Source organism: Microcaecilia unicolor, chromosome 3 (genome assembly GCF_901765095.1).
Source record: "Microcaecilia unicolor chromosome 3, aMicUni1.1, whole genome shotgun sequence".
Taxonomy (NCBI): Eukaryota; Metazoa; Chordata; class Amphibia; order Gymnophiona; family Siphonopidae; genus Microcaecilia; species Microcaecilia unicolor.
In genome coordinates, this window is record NC_044033.1 from 38,797,104 (window position 1) to 38,817,878 (window position 20,775).

The 20,775-nt window shown below is 43.1% G+C and overlaps 1 protein-coding gene and 1 long non-coding RNA gene across 2 annotated transcripts in view; one reads left to right on the top strand and one right to left on the bottom strand.

Moving 5' to 3' along the window:
- The window catches only part of NRXN1 (neurexin 1), a 2,115,739-nt gene that overhangs the window by 797,532 nt on the left and 1,297,432 nt on the right, over positions 1-20,775 (bottom strand). The window lies entirely within an intron of this gene.
- LOC115465399 lies at positions 684-19,679 on the top strand. Its single transcript, XR_003941407.1, has 3 exons — positions 684-699; positions 4,848-4,849; positions 19,598-19,679. It is a non-coding gene; the product is annotated as an uncharacterized LOC115465399 (long non-coding RNA).

The following is a 20,775-nucleotide window of genomic DNA, read 5'->3' on the forward strand; positions in this document are numbered from 1 at the left end:
GAACGCCAGTGAATTTTTGTCGCCCTTCTCTGCACCTTTTCTAATTCCACTATATCTTTTTTTGAGATGCTGCGACCAGAATAGAACACAATATTCGAGGTGCAGTCGCATCACGGAGCGATACAAAGGCATTATAACATCCTCATTTTTGTTTTCCATTCCTTTCCTAATAATACCTAACATTCTATTTGCTTTCTTAGCCGCAGCAGCACACTGAGCAGAAGATTTCAATGTATCATCAATGACGACACCTAGAACCCTTTCTTGGTCTGTGACTCCTAACGTGGAACCTTGCATGACATAGCTATAATTTGGGTTCCTCTTCCCCACATGCATCACTTTGCACTTGCTCACATTAAACGTCATCTGCCATTTAGACGCCCAGTCTCCCAGTCACGTAAGGTCCTCTTGTAATTTTTCACAATCTTCCCGCGATTTAACGACTTTGAATAACTTTATGTCATCAACAAAATTAATTATCTCACCAGTTACTCCCATCTTACATCCCACTTTGGAACAAAGGCGGGACAGGGGAGATATGACAAAGATGTTTAAATACTTCCATGGCATAAATGCAAAGGAGGCGAGTCTCTTTCAATTGAAAGGAAGCTCTAGAATGATGAGGCATAGGATGAAGGTGAAATGGGACAGACTCAGGAGATACCTGAGAAAATACTTCTTCAGGGAAAGGGTGCTGAAGTCAAGGAATGGCCTCCTGGTGGAGGTGGTAGAGATGAAGACAGTATCAGAATTCAAGAAAGGCTGGGGCAAGTAGGATCTCTAAGGAAGAGGAAGGGATCGCAGATGGCATGGATGGTCAGACTAGATAGGCCATATCTGGTCTTTATCTGCCTTCACTTTTCTGTGTCTGTATTTCTATAGAATACTAGCAGTTACGGACATAAGTGGACACTTGGCCCGCAAAAGTGGAGAAAGGCACTTAAGCACTACTCTGTAGAGGGATGTGGAAGTGGCATAGTGCATGAAATGCAAGTGGGCATACACATGGGCATACATGGGTCTACTACTTACGTGAATCTTACAGAATACCACATTTACGTGACCATAGTTATAGCATGTCTATGGCTTATGTAACTATCAGTGATGTATATGTAAGGTACATTATTTCAGGTGATGCTGGTATTCTATAATGGAATCTGAGTACCAATATGTCATCGTAGAATAGGCTTTCACCACACATCCTTGGGGTGCCTAAATAGAATTGCCCTGTTATAGAATTGCCCCCATATTTCCCACTGAGGAGGTGGCAGGTGCGTCTGCTATGTTAATGCTTTTAAGACACATTAAAGATTGTTTTCTCTGTGCTAACTATATGAGAAGATACTGGGAATTCACCCAACAGTTACCATACAAGCTTTGCACTTTCCGCATAGGGGTACTTCCTATTTGGTTAACTGTAAAACTTTACAGCACTTTAGTAGAAGTGTCTAATAGAATCAAATTCCTTTGTACTGCAACCAAAGCACTATCCATATTTCCATGTTACTGACATCACCACTATCCCTTCGTAGCTGAAGATGATGGAGTTCTGCCCATGTACGAAACATGTTCAAGTGAAAATGTACTGAGGATAGTTTTTGGCCAATTTTAACCTACAAAATTTGTGTGCATGAAATACATGCCTGATTGAGTGGCATTCAAGCATATTCAGGTAGTGTAATCTGGTAGAAAGTGGAAATAATATATCTGGCTATATAAGACTGAAACAACCAGATTATTGGATAGCGTCTGCAGGTTTCAGGAACACAGAATGAGCATACACTGATGGTTGCAGCAATGTGAATGTGAGGGGAGATATAGAACACTGCCTGTCACCTTTAAGAATAGTCCCTCAGGTAGTCTGAACCACCTTAAAATCCCTAGTCCCACCTAGGGAGGAAGTGAGATGGAGGGGTGGAGCCAAAAGGACAGGAACCAGCAACTATAAAAGACCCAGGGATGGAAGAAGTGATCTCTATCATATGACTTCACTATGTACGTCTAGCTACTATGACCTGGCTGAGGTAAGCCAACCTTTTCATTTGGATATATGTGAACCTGGTTCTGAGGCCCAACTGGCCCAGAGAGAGAGAGAGAGAAAGAGAGTGATAGAGAAACTTTACAGAGTGTGTTTTGGGGTCCTATCAACTATAAACCCATGTCAAGACTTTTTCCTCTGAACTAAAGAGATTTTACCTTTTTTTCCCTGACCCTGTGAAGTAACAGAGCTCAGGTTTACTGATTAAAAGTATGACCTTATTTACACAACCTTGTCCAACTGTGTTAATTGGAGGCCTACTCTCAACCCTCAATCACAGAATCACAGTGACAGATGCAATGTAGAATGGTAGATAAGTGCAATAATAAGCCACCATAATATTCCACTAGAAGCAGCATGGAAGTATACTCTATAAACTATAGAGGTAGTTCTATAATTGGGTACCTCCTTCTAGGCTCCCCAATGCCACACAGTGAGAGCCTATTCTATATCAGGATCTGACCACCCAGATTCCATTATAAAATATTAGTGTAACCCAGCATAGGTGCTCCTTACATTAGGGGCTACAATATAAGAACATAAGAATAGCCATACTGGGTCAGACAAATAGCCCATCTAGCCCAGTATCCTGTTTCCAACAGTGGCCAAGCCAGGTCACAAGTACCTGGCAGAAACCCAAATAGTAGAAACATTCAGTGCTACCAATCCCAGGGCATTCTGTCTGTCTTAATAGCAGACTAAGAGCTTTTCCTCCAGGAACTTGTCCAATCCTTTTTTTAAACCCAGATACAGCAACTACTGTTACTACATCCTCCAGCAAAGAGTTCCAGAGCTTAACTATTTATTCAGTGAAAATGTATTTCTTCCTATTTGTTTTAAAAGTATTTCCATGTAACTTCCTTGAGTGTCCCCTAGTTTTTGTACTTTTGGAACTTGTTCTGGGAAACCCCAGCCAATCAGATTTTCTGGATACCCACAATCAGTGGTGTTCCTAGGGCGAAAGGACACCCCCCGGGTGCATTTTTACCTGCTGGGGGGGTGCCGCGCGTCTGTCGGCTTCGCTCGTTCCTTGCTCCCTCTGCCCCGGAACCTGTTCCGGGGCAGAGGGAGCAGGGAACAAGTGGAGCCGACAGGCGTGCAGCACCCCCCCAGCAGCGTGCATCCGGGGCGGACCGCGCCCACCGCCCCCCCCTTGGTACTCCACTGCCCACCATGAATATTCATGAGATCAAGTTGCATGCACTGCTTCCTTGTTATGCAAATTGATCTCATGCATATTCATTGTAGATATCTTGAAAGCCTGACTGGCTGTGGTTCCCCCAGGACACATTTGGAATCACCGCCTTTCACTTACATGACCACAGTTACACCAGCCGTAGACTTGGTGTAACTGTGGGTGCTGAAATGTGGCAGGGGAAGCCCACTCATGTCCCACTCATGCTTCACCACATGTACACTACCCTTGCAGAATCCCCTCCGACCGATTCTACATAGTGTGATGTAAGTTGCCTATGCAAATCCAGTCATATTCTGGATTGGCACATGTAATTTAATTACTTAACAAGCCAATCAGCTCCAACAATTGCCACTTAACAAGCAATTACTGACACTAATTGGCATAAATTAGAATTTACACACAGAACAGTCTAAGCGTATTCTATAATGTGATGTGCATAAATTCTAAGTTGCATAGTTAAAAAGGGGGTGTGGCCATGGGCATGGAATGGGTGGGTCGTGGGTGTTTCTAAAATCTATGCACATTGTTATAGAATGCACCTGGTCCATGTGTAATTTAGGAATTGGCATTTACACCAAGTTTTACTTGGAGGGGCATAATCGAACAGCGCTGGCCATCTACATGGGTGGCCATCTATATGGCCGGCGCCGCAAACAGCAGTCCCGAACCGTATTATTGAAAAAGATGGCCGGCCGTCTTTCATTTCGATAATACGGTTGGGGCTGGCCAAATGTCAAAGATGGTCGGGTTTGAGATGGCCGGCATCGGTTTTCGCCGATAATGGAAACTGAGGCCGGCCATCTCAAACCCGGCCAAATCCAAGGCATTTGGTTGTGGGAGGGGCCAGCATTTGTAGTGCAGTGGTCCCCCTCACATGCCAGGACACCAACCGGGCACACTATGAGGCACTGCAGTGGACTTCACAAATTGCTCCCAGGTACATAACTCCCTTACCTTGGGTGCTGAGCCCCCCAAATCCCCCCCAAACCCACTCCCCACAACTGTACACCACTACCATAGCCCTTAGGGATGAAGGGGGGCACCTACATGTGGGTACAGTGGGTTTTGGGGGGGGGGGTGGAGGGCTCAACACTTACCACCACAAGTGTAACAGATGGGGGGGGGGGATGGACCTGGGTCCGCCTGGCTGAAGTGCACTGCACCCACTAAAACTGTTCCAGGGACCTGCATACTGCTGTCATGAAGCCGGGTATGACATTTGAGGCTGGCATAGAGGCTGGCAAAAAATGTGTTTAATTTTTTTTAGGGTGGGAGAGGGGTTGGTGACCACTGGGGCAGTACGGGGAGGTCATCCCCCAATTCCCTCCGGTGGTCATCTGGTCACTTTGGACACTTTTTTGAAGTTTGGTCCTGAAAATAAATGGACTAAGTAAGGTTAGCCAAATGCTCATCAGGGCCGTCTTTCTTTTTTCCATTATCGGATGACGGCGGCCATGTGTTAACAACGCCCTGCCCGCCTTCGGTATGCCTCCAACATGCCCCCTTGAAGTTTGGCTGGCTCCGTGACGGACTGCAGTTGAGGACGGCCAAAATCGACTTGTGGTTATGCCGATTTTGCCGGACTTGAGAGATGGCCGGCCATCTCCCGAGTTGTGTTGGAAGATGGCCGGACTTCTCTTTTGAAAATAAGCAGGTTGGTGTACCTGCCCATGACTAAATTTATATTCTATAAGCCACACAGAATTTTAATCTTGTTCTATAAAGTACACCTAAATTTAGGCGTATTTTATAGAATACACCTAGGCATATTTCATTTTGGCGCCAATTTTTTAGGTGTGATATATAGGATCTAGTCCAGTAGCACTTACACGTGTCATGGAATTTGGATATGCAGAAGTGCTACTTTTCTATGCACTTACACATGCAAGGGGGTGCATACCCATGAGCACTTAGACACAGAATTGCCCTCTGTATGTCCAGAATTCTGAATTAAGCATAGTCTGATTACAATTAATGTGTATAGAATTTGGCTCGGTTTGCAAGCAACTCAAAATCATCTCATCAGTTTGCTGTCCAGCACAAAAAGACACTTTTTAGAGTACTGCTACTAACTGTAAATTTTGCTAAACTAAATAACACCTCTAACTATATCGTTTTTAATACTGGAAACTGCTTTGATCAGATTCTGCATAGCAGTATATCAAACCAATGCCTAAAAAAAAAAACATAAACATTGTGTCATGGTTTATGGTTTACTTAAAATTTCATATACTACCCTTCCTGAGAACATCACAGGGTGGTTTACAATAAAATCAAATAAAGGAAAAGAATGCCAATTATTAAAAGAGTAAGGAGCCATTCATAAAACAGATGACAATAAAGAAAAAAAATCAGGACATAGAGCCAAATTAAATGTATCCATCCAATCCAGTCAGGTCAGTGAATCTGCAATGCACTGTCACTGTTCACCACTTAATCTCCAAATGATTTCTGAAATACCTATATTTTCAATGCAGTGTGAAATTTGAGATATGAAAGTCCAAGCCAAATATTGAAGGGAAGAGCATTCCATGGTGATAGTGAAGTGTAATATAATGCACAACCCCCAGTAGCTTCTAGCATTCTAGGAGAAGGACCCTATTTAATTATGGCATACAGTTTAAAGAGTCCCAAATAAGATAGAAAAATAACATTTGATTGTTATAGTCTATTCACAACAGCAAATTGACTTTTCCCTAGTTTGGTGGGTCTTCTACTACCCCGCAGTGATTTTTTGATCTTCATTCCACAATGTAGGTAATTCCCTAGTCATAGTCATTACAATAGCTCTAGATAAAAATGAAGCCCATTGGAAGGTGATAGGGTCTTGGATACAAGACCTATATGTATATATAGACTGAGAAGGTCTTGCATATATAGGATTCATTGACTACATTTAAGAAGAAATTCACCCAAGCTCATGTTTAGCAGGTACATCTTGACATAAAAATTACAATTTTGTTAACAGTATAACAACAATAAAATGACGAGGTCTAAGATGGCGGACGCTACTCGTTAGCGCGCATCGAGGCTCTGCGGACTCCTATTCCTATTTTCCTGAATACAAACTATGCCCCATACAAAAAGGAAAGGGTTGGTTAGGGGCTTACCGACTGCGCCCAGAGCCTCCCAAGCAGTCCAGCGGACCCTTGATGAATTCGCGACGAGTACTCCACGGGATAGAGAGGCGAGGAGCCCTGCTGTGGGAGCGATCGGAGGAGCGGTGGCTCCCCTGGGGCTAGAGACGACGCTTTCCTCGCCCGAATTGAACCCGCCTCCATGTCCAGCAGAACTCCGTGGGGAGGTGGAACCTTCGGAGGTGACCGGAGAAGGCGCCGAGGAGAGTATCGCAGTCGGAACCCCCCCCCCACCGTAAATGCTGTTGAAGGTTTTCATCAGGAGCCAGGAGCCCGCGTGGAGGTTTCTCTGGAGAGCATTTGGGCAATGCTCCAGAATCTTCATAAGACAACTTCGAAAGCTGCTTTGGACACGGCTTCATTAGTGATTAAGGTAGATTCTTTGCATGACTCTTTTGAAAAATTCAAATTAGATTCTGAGAAGCAAAAGGCTTTGTTTCAACAAGAACTTACCTCATTAAAAAATACAACTGAAAGTTTGATTAAGGATAAGATTATCCTACATAACAAGTTAGATCAAATTGAAAATTTCAACAGACGCCTCAACTTGAGGGTATTAAATTTTCCAATTATGACAGAGTTGGGCCCAATGGAATTATTTAAAAAATATCTAATTGAAGTTCTCCACTACTCCTCTGATTGTATTCCTCCGATTAATAAAATATACTATCTCCCAATTCCACGAAAAAATGAGGAGCAGCAGAGAACCAAGGTTCAACAGGATTTACATCCTTCAGAATTACAGGATCTGACAGCATTTCTTGAGAAATCGTTGACTGAGATCCAATCTCGTGCTACTTTATTGGTATCTTTTATTTTTGAGCCCGATGTTAATTCAATTATGAAACTATTCTTTAAGAACTCTCAAAAATTATTTTATGGTGCTCGAGTATGGATCTATCCGGATGTGATAAAGTCCACTCAAGAAAAGAGGCGGAAGTTTTTGTTATTGAGAGAGGATGTTAAAAAGCTAGGAGCCAGTTTTTTGCTGGCTTATCCTTGTAAATGTCTTATAAAGTATCAGGAAAATAAGTATACTTTTTTTGAGCCTGAACAATTGAGAAGTTTTGTTGAATTAAAGAAGCTTGCTAAATGACTTTCCAGGATTAGGGTTCAAGATAGTGTTAATATGCCTGTGGTTAGGTCTAGGTCTTAATTTCTATAAAGTATGATTGTGTTAAATTTCTCCTCAAATTTTCTGACCCTCTTCCTTATAGTTGTGGTCTAAGAAAGGGAGATTCGTTTTTTTTATTTTTTCCCCTGTAATTATTTACTTGATTCAATATGACTTATGTCTCTGTATTACCTAAAGCAAGATTATCTTGTATATTATTGTTTGAAATTATAAATAAAAAAAAAAAAATAAAAAAATAAAAAAAAATGACAAATATAAGCATAAATACATTCATGGACATGCAAATTGAAACCCAGTAATAGGACGAACACGAAACAGTATCAAAACTATACACATTTAAAAGCACTGTAAAACAATCATATAACAGACATATGATAACTGTTGCAGAATATGGATGATATCATAATAGGCAGCATGAAAAAAAAATACTCACATAACATAGATATGATACTCACAATGGCAGCACAACACAAATGCAACGTCATAACAGGCACATATTAGAGCATTCACTAACACTGATATGATGCTGACACTGTACAGTACAATGAAACATCTTAATAGGCAAACGAGGGGACAAGTACAGTTGAGATATAGAAGGGGACGAGAGTAATCGTGAAAACTGGCTGGGTGGCTAAACTGAAAGCAAATTATGAGTACAGTAGAATAAGACATGATAAAGTGGTCTGAGTTACCTAGTGTGTAGCCAGCTAGTCCAAGTGTGAAATGAGTGGTTAGTTAATGGCAGAAGAGGCAGACTCTCACCTGCCTCCATACAAAAGGAGATTAAAGCCCTCCTTAGAAAGGCACTTCATTGTCTAACACCCCCTTTATGATTTCTAATCTCCAAACAACATTTTGATTCTTTTGAATTATATTTTACATTTTACTTCATTAAGCAGTGCTAGTGGCCTAGCTAGCTGAGTATTTAAGTGGGGTTTTAATCTGGTTAGTCTGGTTAGCCTGCATTACTTTCCCCCCATCTATAAGGCAAAGCCGCACGATTTTGAAGAACCTCGAATTAGCAATGTCGGATGAAAACCTAACGTACGAGTGCTTTGACATAAGAAGGGAAAAGTGAACATTAAAAATAATGGTGAGGTAGTTTTAACTGCTGCAGTCCAGCTTAAAAAAAAAAAAAATCACTGCTCCTGTGACTGTGTGTGCTCCTCAGTTAAAACATTCCTATACCCTGATGCTGTAAATCTGAATGAAATATCACTTCGAAAATATTTGGAGGAATTTGTACCTGGCCGTTTTCTTACAGTGTATTTATGAGAGTCATGGGGAAACTCAAGGGAACATTCTAGTAAGCGGTGACATATTTTGTGACATCAGATGTATAAGTATATATGCTATAGTAAATAAGGAAAACTGTATACCGCTTATTCACCTAAAGTACACTTATAAGCATATTACTACCTTGACAAACAAATGACCTCCCCCCCTCCCCCACCTCCCTACACTGGGACTCTTGTTGAATTGAATTCTTCTTCCCCAGCAGCTGATTGTGTAATGTCTATTATCCTATGCTAATGTTTAGTTCATCTTGCAGCTACACACTATGACTGTCTAGTTTAATCATTTTTTGGCATTATTGAAGACAGTTAAAGACTAGAGTGTTTTCATTAGTTATTTCGTTTCAGGGAAGAAAATGTGAAATTTCCTAACAGCGTAATGGGTAAAAGTGGGCCAGCATGCATAAGTATGCAGAGGTTAACCATGAGATCTGCTCTGATGCCTTCTAAGTCTTGTAAGTGACAATCCATGATAGTGTAAATGAAGCATGACAACATGGGAAAATGAAGAAGAATGAAGCTGTATATTCTCATCAGAAACCACTAGTTTGCAACAAAGATAAGGAGTGCATTCTTGATTGTTGTAATTTACTGGACTCTAGCTGAAGTCATTTCTTCCAGTCACTCCTCTAAGTTTGGCAGGTATTTGAGAACCAAAATACAAGACATAAACTGGGCACATTTCTAATATAAGTGAATGTTGAATATACTCTTGCAGTCATGTCTTTCATTCAGTAAAGTACAGAGAAATTTATTGGTATTTTTCCAAAGAATTGGTGTTATGTAACAGTGACATTGTTTTACCAATATAAGTCAGTTTGTCATTGTTTACCAATTCCCATTACATATTTCCATTGCTCATTGAAATCAATAGTGCATATTTCTTTTAATCTGAATTCCTTATTTCTCCTGAACCACAGTGAGTTAGATCGGGTGATAATTACCCCTTACAGCCCTCAGCGCCATAAAGGCACAGCCGACTAGAAATCATTTTCATTTCACCTCTCGTACTAATAATTTTAATGAAACGTTAACATAGGAAAATGAAAGCATATATTATTCAATAGAAATGCTCAATGATTACTCCACTCAAGCGTCTTGGCACTAAACTCAATAGATTTTTACAGTGAGATTTATATCAAGATGGAAGACAGGGCAGAAAGATGTGCAAGGTGCAACAGCAAAGACTGAAAAAAAAAAAAAAAAGAAGGAAAAGCGCATAAAGGAAACCTTTAGTACATTCGAATGATGCCAACTCACAGTTCCATAACCAACACCGCAACTTTATTCACCCCCCACTAGATCTATCCATCACGCTGCTGCCGCTGCCCTCGTGGTGCTGAAATGGACAGCGACTGGAGGCTGCAGCGGCGGTAGCCACGGGCAGAGCACAGACAAGGACGGCTGTTGCCCCTTCAGAAGGGACCCCGGCCCGGAAGGCAGAAAGAGCAGGAGACCTGAAGGGCAGCTTTAGTCCAAACTCTCTGCTTCACAAGGGCAGTTCTAGTCAGCCGGACCAGCTAAAGCGTCCTGATCCTTGCAACCAGGAGAATTTTCTGCAGACTCTTTCCCTTTCCCTGCATGGGGGCCCCCAGCCAGGAGGCTCGGCTGCCAGTCCCTGCAGTCTGTAGAGGGCGCCCTCTCCGACTGCCTGCAGGTGAGGAGCAATCTGGCCGGCAGGTGAGCTGGACAATCGCGTTCAGTCAGGGACGGGAGGGCTTCCCCTTCTTCGGCCGAAACTTTTGGAACCCTGATCTCTCTCCCCCCCCCCCCCCCCCACTCACTACCCCCTCGGCTCAAGCAGCCCAAACTCAGGACTCCGCCACAGTGAGCGAAAGCCATTCAATCCCATGCAAAAGTAAACTCGCTTTGTGCACACAGACCCAGAACCCGAAACAAAAAAGACCACCTCTGGTCACAGGCGAGACCCACCGTGTCCGCCTCGCAAAGAGGCCGGCGACCTGTAGATAGCGATAGGCACTGTTAGGTGTTTGCCCCCGTGGAAGTGGTGGATGTGATGCGCTGCCAAGGTGGAGGCGCCCCGGCTCCCTCCCAGCACCCCGCTGAGGGTGAGGGGCACCATCCAGAGAGCAAGGCGGAGGTTCCCGGCAGCCGAAGCCGGCTCGCTGCCCGGGCTCAGCCCCATCCTGGGCGGCATGGCGAGCCCTCCCCGAGCCGCAAACTTTGCTTGCCACTCACAAGCTCTTGCCCCCCAGCATGGCGGCTCGGACTCGTTTTAATCCTCTCTCTGGGCTTTCTTTTACTGTTTTGTCTCCATACCGTCCGCTTTAGAAAGAAAGGAAGAACCATCCAAGAAAGGCCCCCCAAATCCAAAGAGAATCCAGCGTGTTTCTGCACTTCCTAAAGTGATGCCTCGGGTCTTTTAGACTGAGATGCCAGTTTCAGGTCCCGGGGTTCGTTTGCCATTAATATTCCACAGTTTTAAAGACTAAAAAAAAATTGTAAACCGTTATGGAAAAGCACAATAAAACCCGGCCACCATAATCCAAAATGATGGGAATATCCAATCATTTAAATGTACAAAAAATAATCATAAAAATTAGAATAATAATAATAATAATAAAAAAAATGCCACTTCACAAGAGCGGAGTGAGGAGGAACATAATCGAAGCTCTCTTCCTTTCATTCCTTGTGTCCACTTGCCTAGAGTCACGGGATAACCTCACTACAGCTACTGAATAATCAGCCTCCCCCCACCCCCCCAGCAATCTCTTTGGTCTGACTACTGACAGTAACACCGGAGGATGGTTTTTAGAGAATAGTGCGCCCTTATGAAAGAAGCAGGGGAGAAAACATTCTTGCGAGGAGGACAAGAAGGCTATGCAAATCTGCAGTCTCCAAACAGCAAATCACTGAAGCTTGGATGCAATGCAGAGAGGGAGAGCCTAAGTTAAAGAGGGAGGCTGCTGAATCCTGCTCTAACACTCTTCCTGCTCTCCAGCGTCATTACGGTCCACCTTAAAGCGTGCCTGGGTTTCACAGAGAAGGGGGAACGATCCAGGACGGTGTTAGCCATTTCTAAGCGCCTGTGCCGCTCACATTAGGAAAAAGAAATGCTACAGTATCCCCCACCGTAGTTCCCAGGCTCCAATTTCTTGAAAGCTCGTATCTTAAAAGGAAAAAAAAGCAGGCTTCAGATCAGTAGTATTATTATTACTATATATATATATATATATATATATATATATATATATATATATATTTGCTTTATTAGCCTAAACTTGCTTCAGCAGGTGTTAAAGCCCAATTTGATCAAAACGCCTATGACACCATCTACTCAAACATCGATCGTGATGATCTGGTAATTATAGCCATCACTCAAAAGAATTCGGGGTTTTGGACGGGGAATGTTGGGCTCTTATCTCCTAGGCACAGAAAAATTGCAAGATGAGGCGAGCAGGGAAGAAGCCCAAAGAACCCCGGCTGGCGCTGGGAGGGAGGGAGGGAGTGGGGGGGGGGGCATGGCTCAGCTCGTTAGGGGCCGAATGAGATGCCGAAGCAGCACCAGCCGACGACCCCCTGGTCTCCATCTCTCCCCACCCCTGCAAATGCAATTAGGTATGTTGGAGAATCCAAGATAGCCTGGCAAGACTCTATTACTGTAACGTGTAATGCTGTTTCCTAGTATAATAATCCTGGTAATTTGATCTCCGTGTCCTGGGGGACTGTAATGCAATTCGATCACAGCTTTTCAGACAACCTTCCGAGGCTCCATTCAGATTGCAAGTTAATTCCTTTTAACTGCACGCCTCAAACTAACAGGAGGGCTCCCCCCCCCCCTCCCAGATATTTTATTCTTGGAAGTCTGAGTTTGTGGAACGGGCTTGACTTTTTTTTATTTCTACTGGATACATACGACCATCATTATTAACCGGAGGGGCTGCACAGTAATTCTTTCAGTGTTTTTTTTTTTAGATTTTCTACCCTTTTTCATCGCCCCCCCCCTTTTTTTCAGATTTTCTCTGTTATGTTGCCACGCTGATTCCCCTGGAGAGCCCTGTGTTTATCTTGACAGCTGTTAGTGAGATCTGCAGAGTCTCAGTGGAATTGTTACAGGCTTCTTTGAGGTACCGTCGACAACATTGAGTCTGCAAACTAAATGAACTTACCTCACTGCCTTCTAAATAAAAGAAACCACACACCGAGTCTGATGAAGCCTTCGTGGGGCATGTGAGATGGGCCTTTTCTTTCTCTCACTTTTTTCTAGGGATTTAAAAATCTTATCAGTCCTGCTACAAAAAAGGGGACCCGAAACTTAGCCTCCTGTTATCAAGGCTGCCAGGATTCCCCTGGGACCAAATTAAAAATAAGCACGGTTTCAAACGTAATCATCGAATTGAAGTCCCATGAAGTTGGCTAAAGAAAAAAAAATATCCTTATCACTGGACTAATGAAAGTGTGCGTGGAACGGGTGGGCGCGCTTCTTTTTAAAATCGAAAGAAAGGTCGTTCGCCTATGCTGATCAGCTGTAAAATGAAATCAGTGTGGAAGGATAGTCTTAGTTTTTTTCAACTTTGCTCACTACCATGTCTAGGAGGTAGGTGCAGCTTTTCCACCTCAGTATTCGATCTAGAACATTTCCCCTCGCCAGCTTGATTGCAACGATAATTAGGAAAGGAAAGACTATTTAGGACATAAACAGAATGCATTTAAAGGCGAATCATTAAACAAAGACGTCCTACTCGGGGAAATTCTCTTTAGGGAATATGCGCCGAGGTAAGTTTTAGCCGTCTAGAATGTCTCTCAAAATAGGTACAAAAGCCGGACATCGGCTTTGATACAGAAGTTCCTTTCTCTTTGTTCCGCTGCTCACAAATGTTCACTTCAGCCTCAAGGAACCTTTCAGAATCCCTTCCCACCCCCCACCCCCGATTAGATCAGCAACAATTCTGCAGCCCAGGCACAGCAGAGAGCTTTAAAAAAAAAAACCTGAATGCATAGAGCACGCGTGGCTTCTCTGCACTCGTGCATTTTCAGACTCGGCGTGAAAGCAATGGATCACGAGGAGACCAATTTTCTACTTCAGGGATTAAGCAGTGCTTTTGTGCTCTTAAATCAAAGTTTCAGTTCGATGCCGAGCGATGCTGATTTCGTTTCTAGCAACCCAAGAAAATGAAACGGTCTTCCTGATACTTTTAACTGCACTGCCTGGACGATCCGTGACGTCTGATTAAACCCTTTTATTTGGGACTTTGGCCAAGCTATTGATAGACCACGAATACACACGCCCCCCCCCCACCCCATAAAGATTTTAAACCTTGGCTCAGATCTAAAACATGAATTACGTTCTTCTGTTGAAAGAAAACACAGGTGGTCTTAAAATAGCACATTCACGGTTATGTCATACTATTAGGAACTAGGTCCCGTAATGCATCGTTTGAAGCTTCTTTAGAATATGCAGCTGTGATATTTCACACCAAAGAAACATGAAATAGGTTTTATACACTTGGTAAATTGGGAGGGTAATTAGATTGTAAGCTCTGTCGAGCAGGGACTGTCTCTTCATGTTCAACTGTACAGCGCTGCATACGTCTAGTATCCTATAGAAATGATAAGTAGTAGTAGTAGTAGTAGTAGTCTTGGGATTCCGGAATCTTGCTACTCTTTAGGATTCTGCACGGAATCTTGCTACTCTTTGTCCTGATCCCTTATTTGTTCTGTTTGTCTGTCCTAATTAGATTGTAAGCGCTGTCGAGCAAGGGACTGTCTCTTCATGTTCAACTAGCGCTGTGTAAGTCTAGTAGCACTATAGAAATGATAAGTAGTAGTAGTAGGATAAGGGAATGTGTGCTTTTCAGAATCTTACCCTCTCCCGAACTATACTAAGGTCAAGACAATGAGTTGTTTTTTTTAAATTGCAACAATAGAACTGGCTAATTTAATTTCAGGATCTAATACAGCCAGTCATTAGATGTAAACATGAGCATTATATGGCATACATTTTATGCAAACCTAAATGACAAAAAGAGCTATCTAGGATATCTAATGATCAAATATTCATATAGCAATAAATGTACGGTCTGTGCCAGAGCCGGTGGTTGGGAGGCAGGGCTGGTGGTTGGGAGGTGAGGATAGTGCTGGGCAGACTTATACGGTCTGTGCCAGAGCCGGTGGTTGGGAGGAGGGGCTGGTGGTTGGGAGGCGGGGATAGTGCTGGACAGACTTATACGGTCTGTGCCCTGAAGAGCACAGGTACAAATCAAAGTAGGGTATACACAAAAAGCAGCAAATATGAGTTATCTTGTTGGGCAGACTGGATGGACCGTGCAGGTCTTTTTCTGCCGTCATCTACTATGTTTTAACTATGTTTTTTTACTATGATATCCCCATGTAATTCTGTTGTATTTAAGTAATTTTAAAGTGGAGGAAAAACCTCAAATGTTAATAGAGCACTCCGTCGTTGATAGAACCAACATAAGGGAGGTCCCTTAAATCATCACGGGCAAAAACCTCCTTCTTTTCTTACAAAAGTATGGCTATTCTGCTCTGATACTCTTGAACGGATGATAACCGTGTAAATTTTACTAAACGGTTCAAAATGCACTTATCTTTTACATTTGTAGTCACTTAGACACCCTCCATGGCCCGACTTCGGCCCAAGTTTCGAATTCCGCCTCAGGGTCCGTGGTGTCTGACTGACAAGATAATATGCACGTTATCTGTCCACACCTGCAGGCAGAATTCGAAACTTGGGCCGAAGTCGGGCCGTGGAGGGTGTCCAGGTGACTGCAAAGCTAAAAGATAAGTGCATTTTGAAACGTTTAGTAAAATTTACGCGGTTATCATCCGTTCAAGAGTATCAGAGCAGAATCGCCATACTTTTGTAAGAAAAGAAGGAGGTTTTTGCCAATGATGATTTAAGGGACCTCCCTTATGTTGGTTCTATCAACAACGGAGTGCTCCCTTAACATTTGAGGTTTTTCCTCCACTTTAAAATTACTTAAATACATCAGAATTACATGGAGATATCATTTATTGCTATATGGATACATTTCATGCAGTTATGGAAGGCGTTGCAACCACACCATTAGCTGGGGCTATTGGAATCTGATTTAAGGTAGCTTTACCTTTTTTTGTATAAGGAAATCAAACAATAACGGTAAAGATTAGTATAAAATCTAGAAGGATACCAGTGGCTGCATCTAAAGAGAGGAGAGGTAGACTAATGGTTAGGGAAGCCAGTTTCCAATCCCACTGTGCCTCTTTCCCCCCAGATTCTGTAAAGGTCACTCAGATTTGGGTGTGGACCCAGATCTTCATAAACTAATTAGTCAATTAGGCACTACAATGAATTACTGGCATTAATTAACACTGAATTGACAGTCATTAGGAATTACCCACAGATGTTCCCTATGCCCTATTCTGGAAAATGTGCACCTAAATTTCACAGCACCAACTCAAAACGTAAAGGCCATGGGAAGAGAATGAGTGGGTCTGTGCATTCCTAGAAATTAAATTAGGCACGATGTTACAGAATACCTGTGTGGCTGACTGATGCTGGAAGTGAACCTCCAATGTAATGTCTCGGATTTCTACCCTGAAGAAGTCATCAAAACCTGGATATGTTCCATGCAGTGGCGTAGCAAGGGCCACCCAGGACGGTTCGCTGCTGTGCACCCCACCCCCAGGTGCAGCATGACACCCCCCTTGGAGCATCAACCCCCCCTCAGTGCATCAACCCCCCTCGGCACATCAACCCCCTCCCTCAGCGCATCACCCAAACCTTCACCCCCGAGTGCATTCTTGCCTGCCTTGTGCACGCCGCTGGGGGGGGGGGGTGTCGGTTCCGCTGGTTCCCTGCTCCCTCTACCCCGGAACAGGAAGTAACCTGTTCCGGGGCAGAGGAAGCAGGGAACCAGCGGAGCCGACACCCCCTCAGCGGCGTGCACATGGGACGCACCACCCCCACCGCCCTTGCTACGCCACTGGTTCCATGTTCCAAGGCTGCAGATGAGCTTCGCTTCTGTCAGAATTGTATCAACATGAAATGAGTCCTCTTATGAGTCCTCCATCATCTGGGTTCAATATCATCTTCTGTTCAAGTTCATGTCCTATCTGATCCCCCAGTGCTCTCTAAAGTCTGGTTTGGGTTCAGTGCCGGATCCTATATAGCATGCCTATAGATCCGTGCTGAAATCCAGGCATATTCTATAACAACATGCATACCTTAATTGGCTTAACAAGCTAATCAGCATTGATAACAGCACTTAAAAACCCAATAATGAGCACTAATTGGCAATAATTAGAATTGATGCGCATAACTCACTAAGCATATTCTGTAATGAACTGTGCCTATATTCTAATGCATGTAGTTCAAAAGGGCACAGCTGTAGCCTGGGAAATGGCCGTTTTGTGGATATTCCAAATTTTACACCCGTAATTATAGAATATGGTCCAGTGCACACAAATCTACATGTAGGGATTTATGCCACATTTTCATTGGTATAAATGGAGGCACATAGTTTTAGGTGCTGGGATATCACCTAAAGTGTATTTTATAAACTGTGCCTAAATCTAGTTGCTACTTATAGAATACTCTTAGGTGGAAATTTTTTAGGCACCTTATATAGAATCTGGCCCTAAGTGGCTATGCTCTCTCTCTCTCTCTCTCTCTTTCTCTCTCTCTCTCTCTCTAGCAAACTAATGGAAATGCTTTTAAAGTGGATTGTGAGGTTTCTCGAATCGAATGGACTTCAGGACCCAAGGCAGCATGGCTTCACTAGAGGCAGGTCGTGTCAGACAAACTTGATTGATTTCTTTGACTAGGTGACCAAACAGTTGGACTTGGGAGGTGTACTAGATGTGGTGTACTTGAATCTTAACAAAGCCTCTGATACGGTTCCACACAGGCAACTAATAAATAGAGTGCCCTCGTTATGGGACCTAAAGTGACTGACTGGGTTGAAAATTGGTTAAACGGAAAGAGACAGAAGGTAGTGGTAAATGGAACTTGCTTGAGGAAAAGGATGTATACAGTGGTGTACCGCAGGGGTCGGTCATTGGGCAGCCTCTTTTTAACATCTTTGTGAGTGGTATTGTGGGAGGGCTGTCTGGTAAGGTTTGTCTCTTTGCGGATGATACCAAACTTTGTCATAGGGTAGACACCCTGAAGGGTGTGGATGACAAGAGGAAGGATCTGGCGAAGCTTGAAGAATGGTCCATGATTGCCAACTAAGATTTAATGCTAAGATATGCAGGGTCATGCACTTGGGTTACAAAAATCCAGAGGAGCGGTAAAATATAGGTGGTGAACTGCTTCTGTGTACAAAAGAAGAGCAGGATTTGGGGCTGATTGTGTCTGATGGCCTTAAGGTCTCCAAACAGGTAGAAAAAGAGACGGTCAAAGCCAGAAAGATGCTTGGCTGCATAAGGAGAGAGGAACAAAGAGGTGATAGTGCTCTTGTATAAGTCTCTGGTGAGGCCCCATTTAGAGTACTGTGTGCAATTCTGGAGACTGCACCTACGGAAGGATATAAACTGGATGGAGTCAGTCCAGAGGGCGGTTACAACACTGGTAAGTGGTCTTGGTTATAAAACATACAGGTACAGGCTTAGGAACTTCAACAGGTATATGCTGGAAGAGAAGCGGGCAAGAGGGAATATGATAGAGACATTTAAGTACCTCAGTAGTGTTAATGTACAGGAGATGAGCCTTTTTCAAATGAAGGAAAACTCAGGAATGAGGGGCATATGATGAAGTTAAGAGGGAATAGGCTTAGAAGGAATCTAAGAAAATGCTCTTTCTTGGAAAGGGTGGTGGATGCATGGAATGGCCTCCTGGTGGGGGTCGTGGAGACGAAGACTGTGTCAGAGTTTAAAAAAGCGTGGGACAGGCATGTGGGATCCCTTAGGAAAGGAAATGTTAGTGGTTACTGAGGATGGGCAGACTGGATGGGCCATTTGGTCCTTATCTGCCATCATATTTCTCTATCTATATATATAAAAGGCAACCCCAACGTTCTATGAAGCCTCCAGCCGGAAGTGTGAAGCGCCAGAGATATCCGGTTTCCCCATGAGTGAAGGAAAACAGCACAGCACGAAATCCCAGGAAACAGTGAAGGACTCAGAGGGGGGAGGGGAGAGAGATGCCCTCACTCTCTCTGTAACACAAACACAGCACAGCAGGAAACTTAACACTGAAGGACTGGACTCGGAGGGGGGAGGGGAGGGAGAGAGGGCAGAGGGCAGGGACACTCCCACATGCACACTCTGAAGAAAACCTTGCTAGCCCCCGTTTCATTTGCATCAGAAACGGGGCTTTTTTACTAGTTTCTACATAAAAGTGAAGGAACTGGGTATTTAAAGATAAAAATTGGATCAATAAGGAATGGGCAGCTACTGCATAAGAAGTGTATGTATGCAGTTTTGCTAGCGAGATATCTGAAGATCCTTAAAAGATAAATTATACATTGTTTTGAAAAAAAATTTTAAATGCTAAAAAAATGTTTGTTATTGGTGACTGATGATATTGAAGTGAGTCTGTCCCTCACTGGGCCAGATTTAAAAATCTCAATATGTATATTTTGGAAGAAAGGCAGGAGAGAGGAGATACGATAGAGTTGTTTAAATACCTACATGACACAAATGCGCAGGAGGTGAGTCTCTTTCAATTGAAAGGAAGCTCTGGAACAAGAGGACATACCAGGAAGGTGAAAGGGACAGACACAGGAGTAACCTGAGGAAATGCTTTTTTACAGAAAGGGTGGTGAATTAACAGAAGGGCCTCCCAGTGGAGGTGGTAGAGACAAAGACTCTTATCTGAACTCAAGCAAGCTTGGTACAAGTATATGGGATCGCTAAGGAAGAGGAAAGGACAGCAGATCACATGGATGGGCAGACTGGATAGGCCACTTGGTCTTTACCTGCCTTCCTTTTTCTCTGTTTAATTTCACTATCTCCTTTCTTGTAATTCAGGCTTTGCTGCCTCACCCCCATGCTTCCTGGTTCTTTCTTTTCCTTTCATTAAGCCCTCACCGGGCTTCTTTGTAGCTGGAATACTCAAAACATACAGTAGATATCCTGTGAATTACCGGCTGTTGTTCGCTTTGCTTTAGAGAATTACTAGAACACCTTTTTCCAAGGCTGCAGGTGAGCGTCACTTCTATCAGAATTGTATCAACATGAAATACAAGAGTCCTCCATGATCTGTGTTAAATATCCTCTTCTGTTCAAGTTCTTGTCCTATCTGATCCTCCAGTGATCTCTAAAGTCTGGTTTGGGCTCAGTAGTGATATTTTGGTCTCTTTCCCTTTATTGTTTTGTGTGTTCCTTTATTTCTTGCAAAATTCAATAGAGACTGAGGGATTAATGAGTATCAAGGAGGCACACGCAAAAAACAAACGCTAGGCAAAAAATCTGAGTAGAACTGTAGTCTGATGTGCAATTTAGTGCCTGAGAAATGTATCTTCTTTCACTAAATTAATGAGACTCAACAGCATTCATTGAGAATTAAGAGTATGCACTGATGAAAAACATTTGGCACACTTTCAGCCTTTTCCCCGATTTTGGAATGTTAATTATTTTTTCAGATCTATTCACACATTCAGATTAATAAAACACATTTATACATACTAGAAATGTTTAATTCAAGCATATCAGATATTTGGCACATTAATGTGTAGGTTAACACATGTAGAACCAATTTTGTGTGCACTAAAGGGGATAAGTACATAAGTATTTCCACACTGGGAAAGACCAAAGGTCCATCAAGCCCAGCATCCTGTTTCCAACAGTGGCCAATCCAGATCACAAATACCTGGCAAGATCCCAAAAAAGTTCAATACATTTTATGCTGCTTATCCCAGAAATAGTGGATTTTCCCCAAGTCCAATTTAATAATGGCCTATGGCTTTTTCCTTTAGGAAGCTGGCCAGACCTTTTTTAAACTCTGCTAAGCTAACCGCCTTTACCACATTCTCTGGTAACGAATTTCAAAGTTTAATTACTAGGAC